The sequence below is a fragment of the Chiloscyllium plagiosum genome, unplaced genomic scaffold (genome assembly GCF_037043375.1).
Source record: "Chiloscyllium plagiosum isolate Xiang-an unplaced genomic scaffold, Cpla_swu_hap1 HiC_scaffold_13, whole genome shotgun sequence".
In the NCBI taxonomy this organism is placed as follows: domain Eukaryota; kingdom Metazoa; phylum Chordata; class Chondrichthyes; order Orectolobiformes; family Hemiscylliidae; genus Chiloscyllium; species Chiloscyllium plagiosum.
The window spans coordinates 114,042,285-114,057,678 of record NW_028270151.1 but is presented as its reverse complement, the minus strand read 5'-3'; positions in this window follow the sequence as shown (position 1 = coordinate 114,057,678).

Below are 15,394 nucleotides of genomic sequence, written 5' to 3'. Positions count from 1 at the left end.
CTCCAGCTTCCTCCCAGAGTACAAAGATGTGCAACTTAGAGTGGATTGGCCATGCTCGATTGCTCATTGTTGAGACAATGGCCCCTTCATGGTAACCTCTGTCAGTATGGGGGAATTGAACCTGCGCTGCTAGCCTCCTCTACATCACAAACCAGCCGTCTGGCCAACTGCGTGGGAGACAGTGTAACTGTTACAGATAGAAACAAGCACAGGCAACGGGCAAGAGAAACTTTCATAACAAAGAAAATGGTACAATTCTGATAACGGTCAAGATAACAGCTGAGGATAAAAAGTTCTCTGCTCAAAATTGTGTTTCATAACGGGACAAGTGTTTCGAAACAGTGTTTGGCTGAATACAACAAAGTGAGACAGAGTGAAATAGCCAGAATTACTAATTGTGATTGCATATAAAATAAGTGCATTTTTATGCAGGAACCCAGGGGGTTGAATGACTGCAAGTCCCTGCACCTGAAAATGGGAATTCTTTGGAACACTATCTGGAATGTTCCATATTCAAAGAGTGTGTGTGTGTGTGTGTGTGTGAGAGAGAGAGAGAGAGAGAGAGAGACAGAGAGAGAGAGAGAGAGAGAGAGACCGCAGATACTGTACTGATCTGGGTGGTGAGCTCAGACCATGCTCAGGCCTCCTCTCGGAAAAGAATGGATCCCCCGTTCTAGCCCATCCACTAGGATCTCTCTCCCACTGGTGAAAAACTGTACCGTTTGTTCCCCTTACCTGCTATATTCGGGGTCAACTGTGCAGGGTGGCTCCAAACTGAGGAATTACAACAGTGTGCCTATTGGCCTTTGAAAGATGTCATCAGTGTCAGTGATCATAGAATAGCCAGGGACATCAGTGCGATTGTGAGTCCCTCCAGCCATGTTGGGTTGGAGAATCGGGGTGGCATTGAATGCGACTAACACTATGAGATTGAGTGGGTAGTTAATGAGGTGAGTTCGATAAGATAGCACCATGAAACTAGTTCAGTCTCGTACAGACAATCCCTCTGTCTCACTCAATAAAAATGTCACTGAGACAAACTATTGTTAGATTCAGCCCAATGAGTCGAAAACTCTGCTGACCTCACACCCAGTTACAAAGTTGCAGAAGAAATGTTCATCTAAAACTCTCGCTCATCTTTATTGACGCCAATATCCCCTTCACCTATCATTCCTAGGAATACTGGTTCATGTTGCAGGATGCTGTCGAAATGTCTTCATTTCAGCATTCTGAATCCTGTGATCTTACTGGAAATTGTCGCTCAATCTCCCTTTCGCTTTTGTCCCCAAAGTCCTTTTGATTGTTTGTAGTTAAACTGATTTACCCACCATCTCTCTCTGGCAGGAACTAGGGAATACGGACTAGGCAATTTCACTCAGAAACCGTGAATATTTATTTTTATTATTTCACTGATCATCTTTGCTAAAGAAGCTGAATATTATTACCCAGTCTGAACTCAGTGTGACTTCAGACCCACAAAAACATTGTTGGCTCCATTTTGTCTTGACTAATGGCCGTGTAGTCACAGACAATTAGTGATGGACAACAAATGCTGCCCTTGCCCGTGATGCTGGCATTCGGAGAAACAACAGCATGAAAGGTGAATTAAAACAAGGAACGATGAGTGCTAGAGATCGAAAATAAAATTCTCCAGCGTCTGCAAGTGTTGGAGAGTCTGGAAGGTATGGCAGCCTCTGTCAGGAGAAATACAGATAACGGTTTGAGTCCAGAGACCCTGCCTCACAACTGAAAGCAAACTGGGACATAATATTATTTATCCTTGTATCATGGATGGTTGGGTTGGAGAGAGAGGTCGGGCCATGTTTAAATTGAATGGATGGAGAAATGGCCAGAAAAAGAGAGAAAATGAAATGAAAAGTGAACAAAGGGAGTGCTGATGATGAACTGAAAGGAAAACAGAATGGCAAGTTATTCTCACGTTTCCCCGTTTTCCCATATTCCTGATTGTCGCGTCCATTTAGATTTGTCCCTGTTTAAAGTGAGTTAGGTTCCCTGTATCTCTCTTCTCTGAGTGTGATGATCAAATCCATTAGCAATGCTGGTGCTGCCCTTATAGTTGCTGAGATATAGAGAAAGGTAATGTTACATTGTCAACTGCTTCTTTGGAGAGAGGAACTCTTACTGTGGGACTGTGCAGAGATGCAACGGCTTTCTCATCCAGGAAGAGAAACTCAGGATTGGAAATGATTTTCAACACTGAGCGCGTGCACGTTCCGTGTGGGAAATTGATTTGTTCCTGTCATTGGAAAATTAGTGGAGTTTCTGTGGATGCTTATCTCGGGTTTGTATTGTCAGCTGCGGGGTCTGGTGACCCCACTCTATACACTGCATTTCCATAGTGTCTGGGTCCTTGGTAAACAAATGGAGATGAGGCTCCACAGAAGGGAAGCTCTATAAATAGGGAGGTGCAGGACAGTGCATTATCTCTCCTGGGATTTCCCGGGACATTTGTCTAAGCTGGACCAGGTGTCAGGTATGAAGCCAGTTTGTTTCAAAATTGAGGTGGTCACTGAGCTGTGTCCCCTCCTTCAGTATACTGTGCAGCCTCCCATACCAGTGACAGGATTGTGCTGATGCTCACCATGAATTAAACTGGATTCATTCTGGAACTTTCCAGACAGGAGTGAGTAACATATCCATCATCACCGGAGTGCACTCCTCCGATATATTCACTGGCTGACAGAACCCATCTGTCCCCTGAGAGCAATATATTGTGTCCATCTCCCTGAGGAAGGTACAGAAAGACACTTCCAGAAATACAAGGGAACAGAGTGACTGGTGAAAATGGGAAGCAGCAGGAAATTAGAATTAATAAAAGGTACGTCTTTCAAAACCTCATTGAATTTAAGGTTGGTATATTGCTGCAACTGATGAGCTACATCCCAGAGTATTGAGGAGTGGCAGCAAAGCTACTGAAAGAATTACTGATAATTCTTCAAAGCTGGTTAGATTCTGGAAAGAATCCTCCGGACTGGAAAGCAGCGATTGTAAACCTAAATGTTTAAAACAGGACGGAGAGAGCAAACAGCATACTAAACAGTGGTTAGCTTGATGTAAGCTGTGAGAAAAACATTTTAACCTTTGTAAGGAATGTGACAACTCGACACTTGGAAAATAAAGACATGATTCAGTCGAGTCAATCTAGACTCAGGAAGAGGAAATGATCTTGATCTTTGATAAACCTGCTGGATATTGTGGAGATTGTCCGTTGTGACATCGACAATTGAGAACCAGTGGAAATTAAGTATTTTAATTTTCAGCAGACGTTTGTCATGGTTGAATACAGGTGAGTAGAGAATGTTAGGTAGGTGTGGAATTCACCGAATATATTAAAAGTTGGATAATCGAGAGAATGAAGAGAGTAGTATAATTATCTGGAGTGAAGGCTTTGGGGTATCAGAAGGATCAGTGTTTGGGCAATAGCTCTTCGCAAGATCTAAAATATTTCGGAAATGAACACCAAATATCATCATTCACATTTATGTTCATTAAATAGTGAGAGGTTGGGAAGTGCTGTTGTTGAAACAGACCTGAATGTGCTTGGCCAAAGTCACAAACAGAATTTTTACGCAGCAGGAAGTAAATGATATGTGGCTGTTCATGCAAAATGATTAAAGTATCAGAGTAAATGTATCTTTCCCAATGGTAGTGTTTTGTTGAGAGACTGTTAGATGTATTGTGTACAGGTTTAATCAGCAAAGGGGTTTCACCAGACTAAACCCTGGCATGATGCTACCATGAGGAGAATGTGAAGAATCTTCTGCTTAATAAAGTGTGTTAAGGTGTTTGTGAGTTTATATTTTAAAAAGTGATGAACCACATTGAATGTTGAATGTACAAAATTGCTTTATGAGACCAATTAAAGGAATGCCCAGGCAAATTCACATTTCCTATGCATTGGACTGCAAATATATCCACTGTAAATATATTGGCTGGTGCCTGATCTAGTCGTGGAGAGATCTGCACGGTAACAGCATGTAGATTGTGGTTTTTGAGGGTGGTGGTGGTGGGAGGTTCAGCAGGTTACAGTATTGCAAACGGACAAAGCAGCAGAATCATCTAGCCTGCGATAAGAAAACATGCATCATTCTCCCTCAATACTAACTTCACGAGAGCAATGGGTGATGGGAGATGCGACCAATAGCCAACGGCGCAAACATTCAATCCAGTCCAGTAGTTTTTGTGAACCATACTGAAAGGGGTTAAATGGAGCTGTTTGTTCAGTGACTGTGAGTGATGCCAGTCTCCATGGATCCTAGTTGTGTCACTGGATGTTTTCCGTCTCCTATTAGTAAGGAGCCTCTTGCAATGGTTTATGCCATTGTAGCAGCAGATGCATCAACTCCGACTCTCAAAGGGATCAGCAGCTGCAGAGACAGAAAAAGGAGATTTAAACATCTGAGAATAGTCTGGAATGATCCATTAATGGATCAGAATCTGAGAACATTAGACTGGAATGCTGCAACAATGGACAGGAGTTTATCCTCGGGTCTTTTCTATTTTTCCTGGTCTTGGTCAACATTATCAGATCGGATAAATGGTGCACTGCTGATTATCCAGGCGGGTTACTATCCTATCCTCGATATTGTTGGTGTTCCTGGTAAGTTTCTTCATCTCTATCCATTTATTAATCTCTTCAAACATGGCGAACTTCGTTGCTATTTCTGTTATCTATATTTGACAAAGACGGAAACTATTGTCTTCAGTTTCAAATGCAAATTCCATTGATTACCCACAAATTTCAGAACCACCCACACCCCCGCCCTCACAAACATCGGAGAACAAGACTGTCTACAATACCGAATTTAAATAAATGAAATTCATTTATGTCTCGTTATTCAATCCATCACAAAACCTATCCACTACCAGCTCGATTATATGCCGAGTCACCATCTTGGCTTCAAACTGACGCTTAATAAACCATTATCTATGCTTTGATAAAATTCAGACGTTATGGTTCCACTTCTCCTCTAAGCACTCTTTCAGTTGCAAATATTTCGATCACAACCTTGTTCCTGTCTCGAAAATAACTTAATGACACGAACAGTCTCTCGGAGCAATAATGTCGGAAGAAATCTAATTCAGATGCACAGGTTATTACACAGAAAGACACTGTTCCACATCCTACCACAGACGATGTCAGAAAGTAAATACAAAAGGCAGGAATTGGAAATAACAACCATAACACTTCCAGCATTTTGTCTATATGTTTATCTATTTCACTGATGTCCTTTGGTAAATAGATCTTGTGTTCTTATCTGGTCTGGCTTAAGATTGATGTGAGACCCACAGCAATGTGCTTGGTTCTGTACTGCCTGAAAGAATGACCTCGCAGTAAATGACATTTGATTAGGTCAACAAATACTGCCTCCTTGACTTGCCCGGACTTTTCCGACCTGCCCAGCTCCTTTCCACCTATCCACTCCACCCTCTCCTCCCTGACCTATAACCTTAATCTCCTCCCCCACTGACCTATTGTACTCGATGCTCCTCTCTCACCAGCCCCACCCTCCTCTAGCTTATCTCTCCACGCTTCAGGCTCTCTGCCTTTATTCCTGATGAAGGGCTTTTGCCTGAAACGTCGATTTTGCCTGTCCTCGGATGCTGCCTGAACTGCTGTGCTCTTCGAGCACCAGTAATCCAGAAAATGCTGCCCCTGTCAGCGATGCAGACATACCAAGTAATAAAAAAATTAAAGGTTAAAGAAAGCAAAGAATGATGCAACAGATCAGAAACAATAACGAACGAGAAAGTGCCAGACAAACTGAGCAGGTGTGGCAGCCCATCTGCCACATCGAGTCGAGAAAAAAATAGAATTGGCAATTCGATTCTAATGACCATACATCAGAACTGAACACAGTTGGGAAATAGCGTGATTGATGTTGGTGACACCGACATCTGTTATGAAGGGGAGAAGGACTGAGCTGAATAGATGGAGAAAGACAGAGATAGAGAGGAAGAAGCAAACAAAGGGATTGTTGATGATCAGCTGGGATGGAAATAAAAAATGAAATTAAACCTTACTTATGTTTCTCCTGTTCCCATATTACTGATAATTATGACCTTGTAAGGTATATGTCAAAGTTCCTGTTTAAAGTTATTTATGTCTGTTTTTCTCTCTTCCCTGAGTGGGATCATCTTCCTTTATTCATGAATGGGATGCTGGGCCAAGATTTAATTCCCTTTCCTCATTGTCCTTGAGAAAGTTTTGGTGAGCTGCCTTCCTGACCCACTGCAGTCCATGGGCTGTAAGTATTCAGTGCTGAGGTCATGCGGTTTAATTTCTTTGAGGCTTTGAAGTGACTGATATAACTGAGTGGCTGGCTTGGCTATTTCAAATTGCAATTGAGAGTTAACCACATTGCTGTGGGTCTGGAGTTACATGTAAGCCCGACCAGCTGAAGATTGTAGATTTCCTTTCCTGAAGGGCATGCGGGTGCCAGGTAGGACAATCAACAATGGTTTCATTGTTCCATTTGATTCTTAATTCCTGATATTTTATTGAATTCAAATCTCAACATTTGCCGTTGTGGGATTCGGATCCGGTGTCTGGGTCATTACCTGATTCCCTGGATTAATATTCGGAGACAATATAGCTAGATCATCGCCTCCTCAGTATCTCCCATCAACTCCAATGGCAACAGTGATGTTGTGGTTGGTGTGACTTTGCTTCATAAGGCAAATAAATGATTGGCAAAAAATGCCATCCTTCGCATTTTGTACTTATGAGAAGGCGAGATGATGGGAAGTCCTTTTGGTGAAAAGGAGCTGGATGTCCTTGATCATGGGGCACTAACAGAATTCATACAGAGCAGTCGGGTACTGGCAGGTGGGACTAGATTGGGATGGGATATCTGGTCGGCATGGACGGGTCGGACCGAAGGACCTGTTTCCATGCTGTGCATCTCTATGACTCTATGACTCAGCAAGTAATCAGCAGAATAAATGAGTAGGAGCGTTCATTACAAATGATTAAAGTATAAGAGTGAAGACACCGTCCTGCAGTTGTGGAGTGTACTTGAGACAGTATTTTTTTCATTTTTCATCAATGATCTCCTAGCTACAGAGAGACGGTGTATTGAAGTTTCACCAGACTAATCCCTGCAGTAATGATACCATGAAGAGGGTGTGAAAGAAATGAGAGTTTAATCTGTAACGCTACAAAAAGAATGAAACGTGATTGCATTAACACTGGAGTGTTATGAATCAACACTCATTATTTCCAAAACAAAATACGGATAGCATTGGATATAACCTGTTTTCCATGATACGTGCCTTCACATTTGGACAAATGTATAGATAGGAAAGGTTTAGAAGGATATGGACCAAGCGCAGGGAAATGGGGTTTGCATGGATGGACATTTTGATCAGCATGAATCTGTTTGAGATAATGGGCCTGTCTCTGTGCTGTGGGATTCTATGACTCGATGATAGTTTACAGAGATCTATGGAACCCCATGTTGGTTGAGAGAGAGCTCCAGGTTCTGAATGAAGTCTCACCGTCTGGATGTACAGTTGGTATGTGACCCTGTATTGAACGTCATGTTGTTCACAAATCTGTCATCAGATAGTATTAGCCATTCCCAACAGCTCTGACCTCCACTCAGAACACTTGCCTGTCTTCTCTGACTTCTTTTTTGCTAAAAGCTGTTCATTGGCTCAAGTAGACTCTGTCCTTGATGTTTTTCAGAGGGTCACTAAAACGGGGTCAGGCTGCGATTAGTCTGGTTTGGTACAGACACGAAAGAGATTTTCAGAGGCCTTTCTTGTTTATATGTAAACAGACGAATCTACATGGCAAAGTTGTCATGCTTTCGATGTAACCTGTATAATGAACGGGGAGTGGTCAGCTCTTTTAGCTGAGCTAGCTGAGTTGAGCTGACCTGAGCAGTTTTCAGTTGAGTCTTGAACTGGGAAGTTCAACTGGGAGCTGTGTGGAAACGCTCTCTCTTTTCTGCCCTTCAGCTTCAACCTGGAAGCATGCATTCCATTATAACGTTTTTTCAAGTGAGTTTGATTATTGGGACTATTGTGTGTATTTGGAATAGCATAATTATGTCTAGCTGGATAGGTTGAATTCTGTCGGGTTCTTTATTCTGTTCATTGTGTTTCATTGTGTAACTTTGTGAATAACGTTTTTGTCTGATTTAACATCATCCTAGCTAAATTACTCCGGGTAATTTTCATTGGATAATAACCAAAACAAACTGTGAAGTTATGCTCAGGGCTGCTTGCTTAAGAATGTTTTGAGTAGTCTAGCCTCTTCCATAACAGACTGGTGGCTCATTGCTGGATTTTCAACACCGAGTGGGAGGTGCTAGTGTCTTTAATTCGGGTATTAGTTTGATTGGGTTGACAAAGCTTCGAATAGTAATGGCTATTTCAGTCGCCAAACGTTTCCTGGATGTGCATGCAGTGACTTTGGAAATTTTACGAAAAGTGAATAAGACCAAGTTGCAAGAATTCGCTGAGAAGCTGGAATTGGAAGTGACTGCTTCTGTGAGGAACGGAAAGATAATTACAGCAGTAGCTCGTCAATTAAACTTAGTGGAGAAACCATCAGAATCTACAGAGATGGCAAGAATTCAGTTGCAAATGAAACATCTTGAGTTAACGTCGAGAGGTAAGGAAAGGGCAGCCAAAATGAAACATTTGACTTTCGATAAAATGCAGAAGGTGGTTGGGGGGTGTGTGTGGGGGGGGGGGGGGGTGTGTGGTGGAAGAGAGCAGGAGAACAGAGAGTAAAAAAAATGGCAAAAGAGAGAGCAACAGGGGAGAGAGAAAGAGACAGCTTTTGTATAGCAAAAACTGACACTTAAAAAGGAAAGTCAGTGTAAAAGGCTGGAGATAACGGCTGAGGGTGCGCTTAGTCTGGAAGAGAGTGAGGATGAGCAAGCCTGGTAGTCAGAAGCCTAGTGAGAATTTGTTTGAGTATGTTCAAGCATTGCCTCAATTTGATGAGAAGAATGTGATGCCCTTTTCACCTCATTTGAAAAGTTGGTTAAACAAATGCAGTAGCGAGAGGCAATGTGGGTTTTGATGATCCAAACGAAACATGTAGGTAGGAATGGTGAGGTATTCACATCCCGATTAGAGGAGGTATCTGGGGAGTCTGAAGAGGTTAAAAAAATTGTCTGCTTAGGCAACCTTTCAGGAATCTAATGATGATCCTGGTCAAACCTACACTGAGTTTGTAAGGATCAAACAGACTATTTTCGATAGTTGGATACGAGCTTTAAAATTCAAGCAAAGCTATAATGCCCTTAGAGAGGTTAGTATTTGGAGAAATTCAAAAATTCACTACCTGCAAACCTCAGTGGAAGAGCAGAGAAGGTAAACAGCAAGGTTAGCTGCTGAAATGGCTGGTGATTATGAACTGGTACATAAACTTGGTTTGCTTTCCAGAACCAATTCTGGTGTCTGAGGGACAAAAATTGGAGCAAAGAGATGTTCTCACGTGCAAAGCGAAAGGTAGATCACAGTGTAGATCATAAGGATAACTTACTACTGTAATAAAGAAAACCTTTAGGGGGACAAAGAAGCTAAAATACTATGGTGTTTTCATTGTAATAAAGTGGGCCACACAAAATCACAGTGTTGGTGGGCTGGGATGTCGGATAACCAGACAAGCCTGGAAGTTTCGTTGAACTAGTAACAAAAAGCATAGGGGGAGTTAGGCAACAGCCTCAGAGTGCACAAGATGATCAGTGGACGTGCTAAATCTGCGTAAAAACATCTACATGGAAGGATAAAGTTTATTCACATAGGCTAGGAGTAATTGGTAAGGAGGTTCCAATATTAATTGACGCAGGATATTTTTAGTCTGTAATGCTGAGGGGTGAGGCTTTGTGCACTCTTGAGAGACTATTGCCAGAAAATGTGCTGGGAACAGGAATTTATAGTGAGGCAAAAAGTGCTCAGTTATGTAAAGTGAGGCGAGGGAGTCCAGAGAAGAGTTGAGAATGTATGGTAAGAGTACTGGACCCTTAGCTCTCAGCTCCAGGAATGAAATTTGTCCTTGCAAATAATATAGCTGATTCACTGGTATGCGTGCTGCCTACTCTAGTTGAAAAGCCAGTGGAGATGCAGGCAACTGAAGACCTGGAGAATGTTTATCCAGGAATTTTCCCTGATTGCGTGATCAGAAGATCACAGATACACAGGTTTAAGCAGAATAAAGGCACAAATAAGAAAGCTGACGTAGAGTTATCCGAAAGTTTCTTTTTAATCAGATAAGTGGAACAGAGAAGGAGCAAGTGTGAAAACATGAAAGTATTAGCTCTGCTAAGCTGATTGAATTACAGCAGAAAGATGAGGAGTTACAAAAGTTATATCAAACGATATTTAGCAAGAAAGAGAATTATGTGTTATTACTTAGCAAATGATGTCTTAATGCGGATATGAACATCAGCACACACTGAAGCAGATCAGGCGTGGACAGAAATTCTTCAAATTGTTTTTCCTGTTGGGTATAGAAAGGAGGTGCTGCGAGTGGCACATCAGCTACCACTTGGAGATCATTTCGGGGTGAGGACATTATAGGCTGGTATACAAAGATATTTTCACTGGCCTGGACTACACAAAGATGTAGTTGAATATTTCCAGACGTCTCAAACATGTCACATAGACAGTAATAAAACCTGCAACTTTAATACCTATTCCAGCATTTGAGGAACCTTTCACAAGAGTGTTGATAGATTGTGTCGGTCCCCTACCTCAACCAAAAAGTGGGAATAAGTATTTATTAACAATAATGGATGTGTCGACTAGATTTCAGAGGCAGACCCATTATGCAGCATTACAGCTAAAAGAGTTGTAGAAAAAATGCTTATTTTTTAACTAGGTACGAACTACCAATAGAGATCCTGACAGATCAAACCTCACATCCGAACTATTCAAGGAGATGATGGATAACTTGGGAAGAAAACAATTCAAATCTACTGCATACTATTCGGAATCACAGGGAGCATGAGAGAGATGGCAGCAAACACTGAAGACCATGTTGAGGTTTTATGGCCAGGATTATCCAAATGATTGCGATAAGGAAATTCCTTTTGAACTATTTGTGATCACAGACGCACAGAATGAATCGACCAAACTCAGTCTATTTAAAATTAATTTGTGAGCATAATGTAAAAGGACCATTAATATTGGTTAAGGAGAAATTAATAAATCAGAATTCAGAGACCACCTATTTGCATGATGTGTCACATTTTAGGGAACGATTAAATAGAGCTGGAGAGTTGGGTAGACAGCATTTAAAAGCATTTTAGCACACAATGAAACAGGAAGTGAATCAGAAACCATAAATTGGCAATTTTGCAATTGGAGTAAAGTACTTGTGTTACTTCCAGTAACAGTTGAGCCTTGAAAAGCAGGTTTTAGCGTACCTTATCAAATTGGGAAGAAATTGAATGAGGTGAACAATTTGATACGGACTCCAGACAGGATGAGATCTCACAGAGTGTGTCATGTGAATATGCACAAAAGATATTTTGATAGGGAAGGCAAGCAAGAGGAGAAGGTGTTCATGTTTACAGCACAGAAGAAAGAACCAAGTTCAGAGGATTGTGAATTGGACATTCCTCAAATTAAATTGAACAATGAGAAAGTTGTCAAAAATTGGGATAAATTACTGAGTTACCTTACACATAAACAAAAGCAAAGTGACCTGAAATAGTTATTAATATCTTGTGGAGAGATAAGCGGAAATAAACTGGGATGTACGAACATAATTGTGCATGATGTCGATACAGGAGATGCTGCTCTGATTACGCAACATTCTTTTAGGTACGACTCTCCAAAATTGGCACAGGCTCAGAAGTAGATAGAGCGCACACTCCAAAATGTCATAATCAAAGTAAGTTATAGTGATTGGAGTTCGCATATAGTCATGGTGCCAAAGCCAGGTGGTACCCAACGGTCATGTGTTGACTATCACAAAGTCAATGCCGTTACAAAGACTGATGTATATCCAATTCCATGTTTGGAGAGTTGTGTCGGAAAAAGTGGGAGAAGCTACTTACATTTATAAGTTGGACTTGCTTAGAGGTTACTGGCACGGACCTCTATCAGAGAGAGCAAAGGCAGTTTCGGCTTTCATAACGCCAAATGGACTATATCAGTTCAAAGTTGTGGCATTTGGTATGTAAAACGATCCATCCACATTTCAGAGACTGATAATTAGGTCATTGCCGGATTACCCAACTATGTGGTGTACGTTGATGACCTGATGGTTTTTAATCATTCATGGAGGGAACATTTACAGCATTTATCAGACTTGTGCGATCAACTTCAGAAGGCAGGCTTGGGAGTAAACCCAGCTAAAAGTGAATTTGAGAAAGCCCAAGTCACGTTCCAGGGTCACGTTATTGGACATGGACAAATGGCCCCATGAGATAAGAAAACGAAAGTAGTTGGGGAATTTTCCATACCATCGAAAAAAAGAAATATGTAATCCTACGGTTTCTGGGATTGACAGGATTTTACCGAAAGTTCGTGCGAAACTTTCAGCAGTACGGCTGCTCCACTCACCAAATTGTCAAGGGCAAGAACTCTCAGTGGACATAGAACTGTAAAAAGGCATTTTATAGCCTAAAAACTGTGTTAACTACTGCCCCCAGTATTAGCTACACTAGATTACACGAAGACTTTGAAGGCGGCTATCGTTGCCAGTGATGTGTGTGTTGGTCCGGTGTTGGAGGATGATAAGGGAATAGAAAGACCCATCGGGTATTTTTCTGGGAAGTCGAACGTTCATCAGCAGAAATGTCCAACGGTGGAGAAAAAGACGTTGAACTTGATGTTGGCATTATACCATAACAGTGTTTATATTACCAGCAATGCATCTGAGACAATTCTATACACTGATCACAACACATTGACATTTGTTGAAAAAATTAAGGACAAAAATGTCAGACTGTTTAGATGGAGCTTCTTGTCGCAGCCATTCAATCTGACAGTTGCGCATGTGGAAGGTCGCGAAAGCGTGAAAGCTGAAGAGTTATTGAGACTCGAATGAGAAACGGAGGTGTTCGGTGGTGGGTGTACCGCAGCCTGAATTTGCATGGGTTTGTGCATGTTTGAATGTTTACAGTTAGCATAATGAGTCTGTCTGTTTTGAGACTACTGTCTGGGTTTGAAGGGTTAAAAATGCAGCCATCTTTTAGCATTGATGATTCTTTATTTTATTAGGATGAGACATGTCACAAAGCAAGTCCCTTTTTTGTCAAAAAGCTGTTCCTTGGTTCAAGGAGACTCTGTCCTTGGTTTCTTTCAGAGGGACAATAAAACGGGGCCAAGCTCCGATCAGTCTGGTTTGGTAAAGAGATGAAAAGGATTTTTAGAGGCCTTTTGTTTACATGGAAACAGATGAGACTTCAGGCCAAATTGGTCATTCTTTATAATTAACTGTTATAATGAATGGAGAACGGTGAGCTAATTTAGCTGAACGAGCTGAGATGAGCTGAGCTGAGCAGTTTTCAGTCGAGTTTTGAACTGGGAAGTTCAACTGGGAGCTGTGTGGAAACTCTCTCTCTTTTCTGACCTTCAATTTCAACCTGTAAGTTTGTGTTCTGTTTTTATTGGGAGTTTGATTATTGGGACAGTTGTGTACGCTCGGAACAGCATAATTAAGTCTAGCTGAATAGGTTGAATTCTGTCATAATTATTTATTCTGTTCTTTGTGTTTCAGTCTGTAATTTTATGAATAAAGTCTTTGTCTGTTTTAAAATCTCATAGTCAACCTAACTAAATTACTCCGGGTAATTTTCATTGTACACTTACCGAAACAAATTGCAAAGGCATGCGCTGGGCTGCCTGCTTAAAAATGTTTTAAGTAGTCGAGCCGAGTCCATAACATCTCGGAGATGGACGATCCCTCCTTGGGAATTGGTACAAACCAATCACTTTCCCTCCTCATGGTCAGCAAACCACGTTAACATAACACGTGAGTACAATTAGCAATGGAGCCAGGAGGAGCAACATGGAGCAGTCTGTCAGTGCAGTCCATGCCTCATTGGTTTGTAGTGTTGCAGCAACAATGACATCCTCCTGTTTCAGTGTAACAGTTTGGAGGGGCTGAATGGCCTCTTCTGTTCATGTGTCAGTGTCTCGAGGGACTGAAAGTCTTCCTCCTGGCCAGAGGGAAGGCATTCAAGGACTTCATTGGGAAAACCGTGGTTCCTGCCTACCAGCCCGTTGTGCTGACTAGACTCGATCTTCCTGAGTTATAGGAGACAAACGGAAGGCTGAAAGAACACTGCAAGCCAGGCAGCATCATGAACTGGGAAAGTCAACATTTCAGGAGTAAATATCCTTCAGAACTGGGTTGGGGGGTAAGGGGAGCTGCAGATAAAGAGGGAAGGGAGTGGTTGGAGTGGGGAGATCGGGGGATGGTAAGTTATGGATATGTGGACACAAGTGGTGGGTGAAACCTGGTTGGGCGTTGGGAGGGATGAATCTGGTTGGGAGCTGGAAGGTAGGATCGTTAGGTGGAATGGAAGACCTCCCAGTCACTTCCTATTTCAATTCTCTTTCGCAATCACTTTCTGACATGGCCAACCTTGGCCTCCTCCATTGCCACAATGAACCAAACCATAATTTCGAGAAACAAGATCTCATCTGTCACCTGTGCAGCCTACACTCCTGGGACTCAATATTCAATTCTCCAATTTCAAATCACCTCCATTTCCAGGCCCTCTCCTCCCTTCTATTCCTCTGAGCATGCTTTTGTCCAGCTACCAACTGGATTCAGCCCTCCCATCACCAAACCGCTGATACCTTTTACCTGTGTTCACTTATCCCCCAACTCGCCACTCTGCCTCCTCATCCCTCACCCACCCCTTTATCTATAGGCCCCCTTTCTCCCACCCACAGTCCTGACGAAGGGTTATATCCAAGGCGTTCACTTCTCAACATCTTGATGCTGCCTTGCTTATTCTGTTCTTCCAGTTTCCTGCGTGTGTCTTTTGGAATCAAACACCTACTTTTTAAAAATTGTCTCCTTATGTAATACGCAGGAATGAGTGAACGCATTGTGCCTCTTGTTATCCAACAGATCAGATGTGCTGAATGGCTTTCTTATATTACTGTGAAACCAGCTAGAGTTGTTGAAGGAGTTCTTCTTTCTTTTAACCGTGGAAATGTTTAGTGTCCAGCAGTGCTTTTGATTCATGTTACTTGTACATTAACAACACAGGCTTGAATGTTGTCCAGATTTGATTCTTGAGTATCTTAGGAGGTGACTCTTTGTTCTGAACATTGTGTAATCTTCACAGAACATCCCCACCACTGATCGTATGACAGAGGTAAAGACATTGATGAAGCAGCTGAAGATGTTTGTGCCGAAGGAGCTACCCTGAGGATTGTCCAA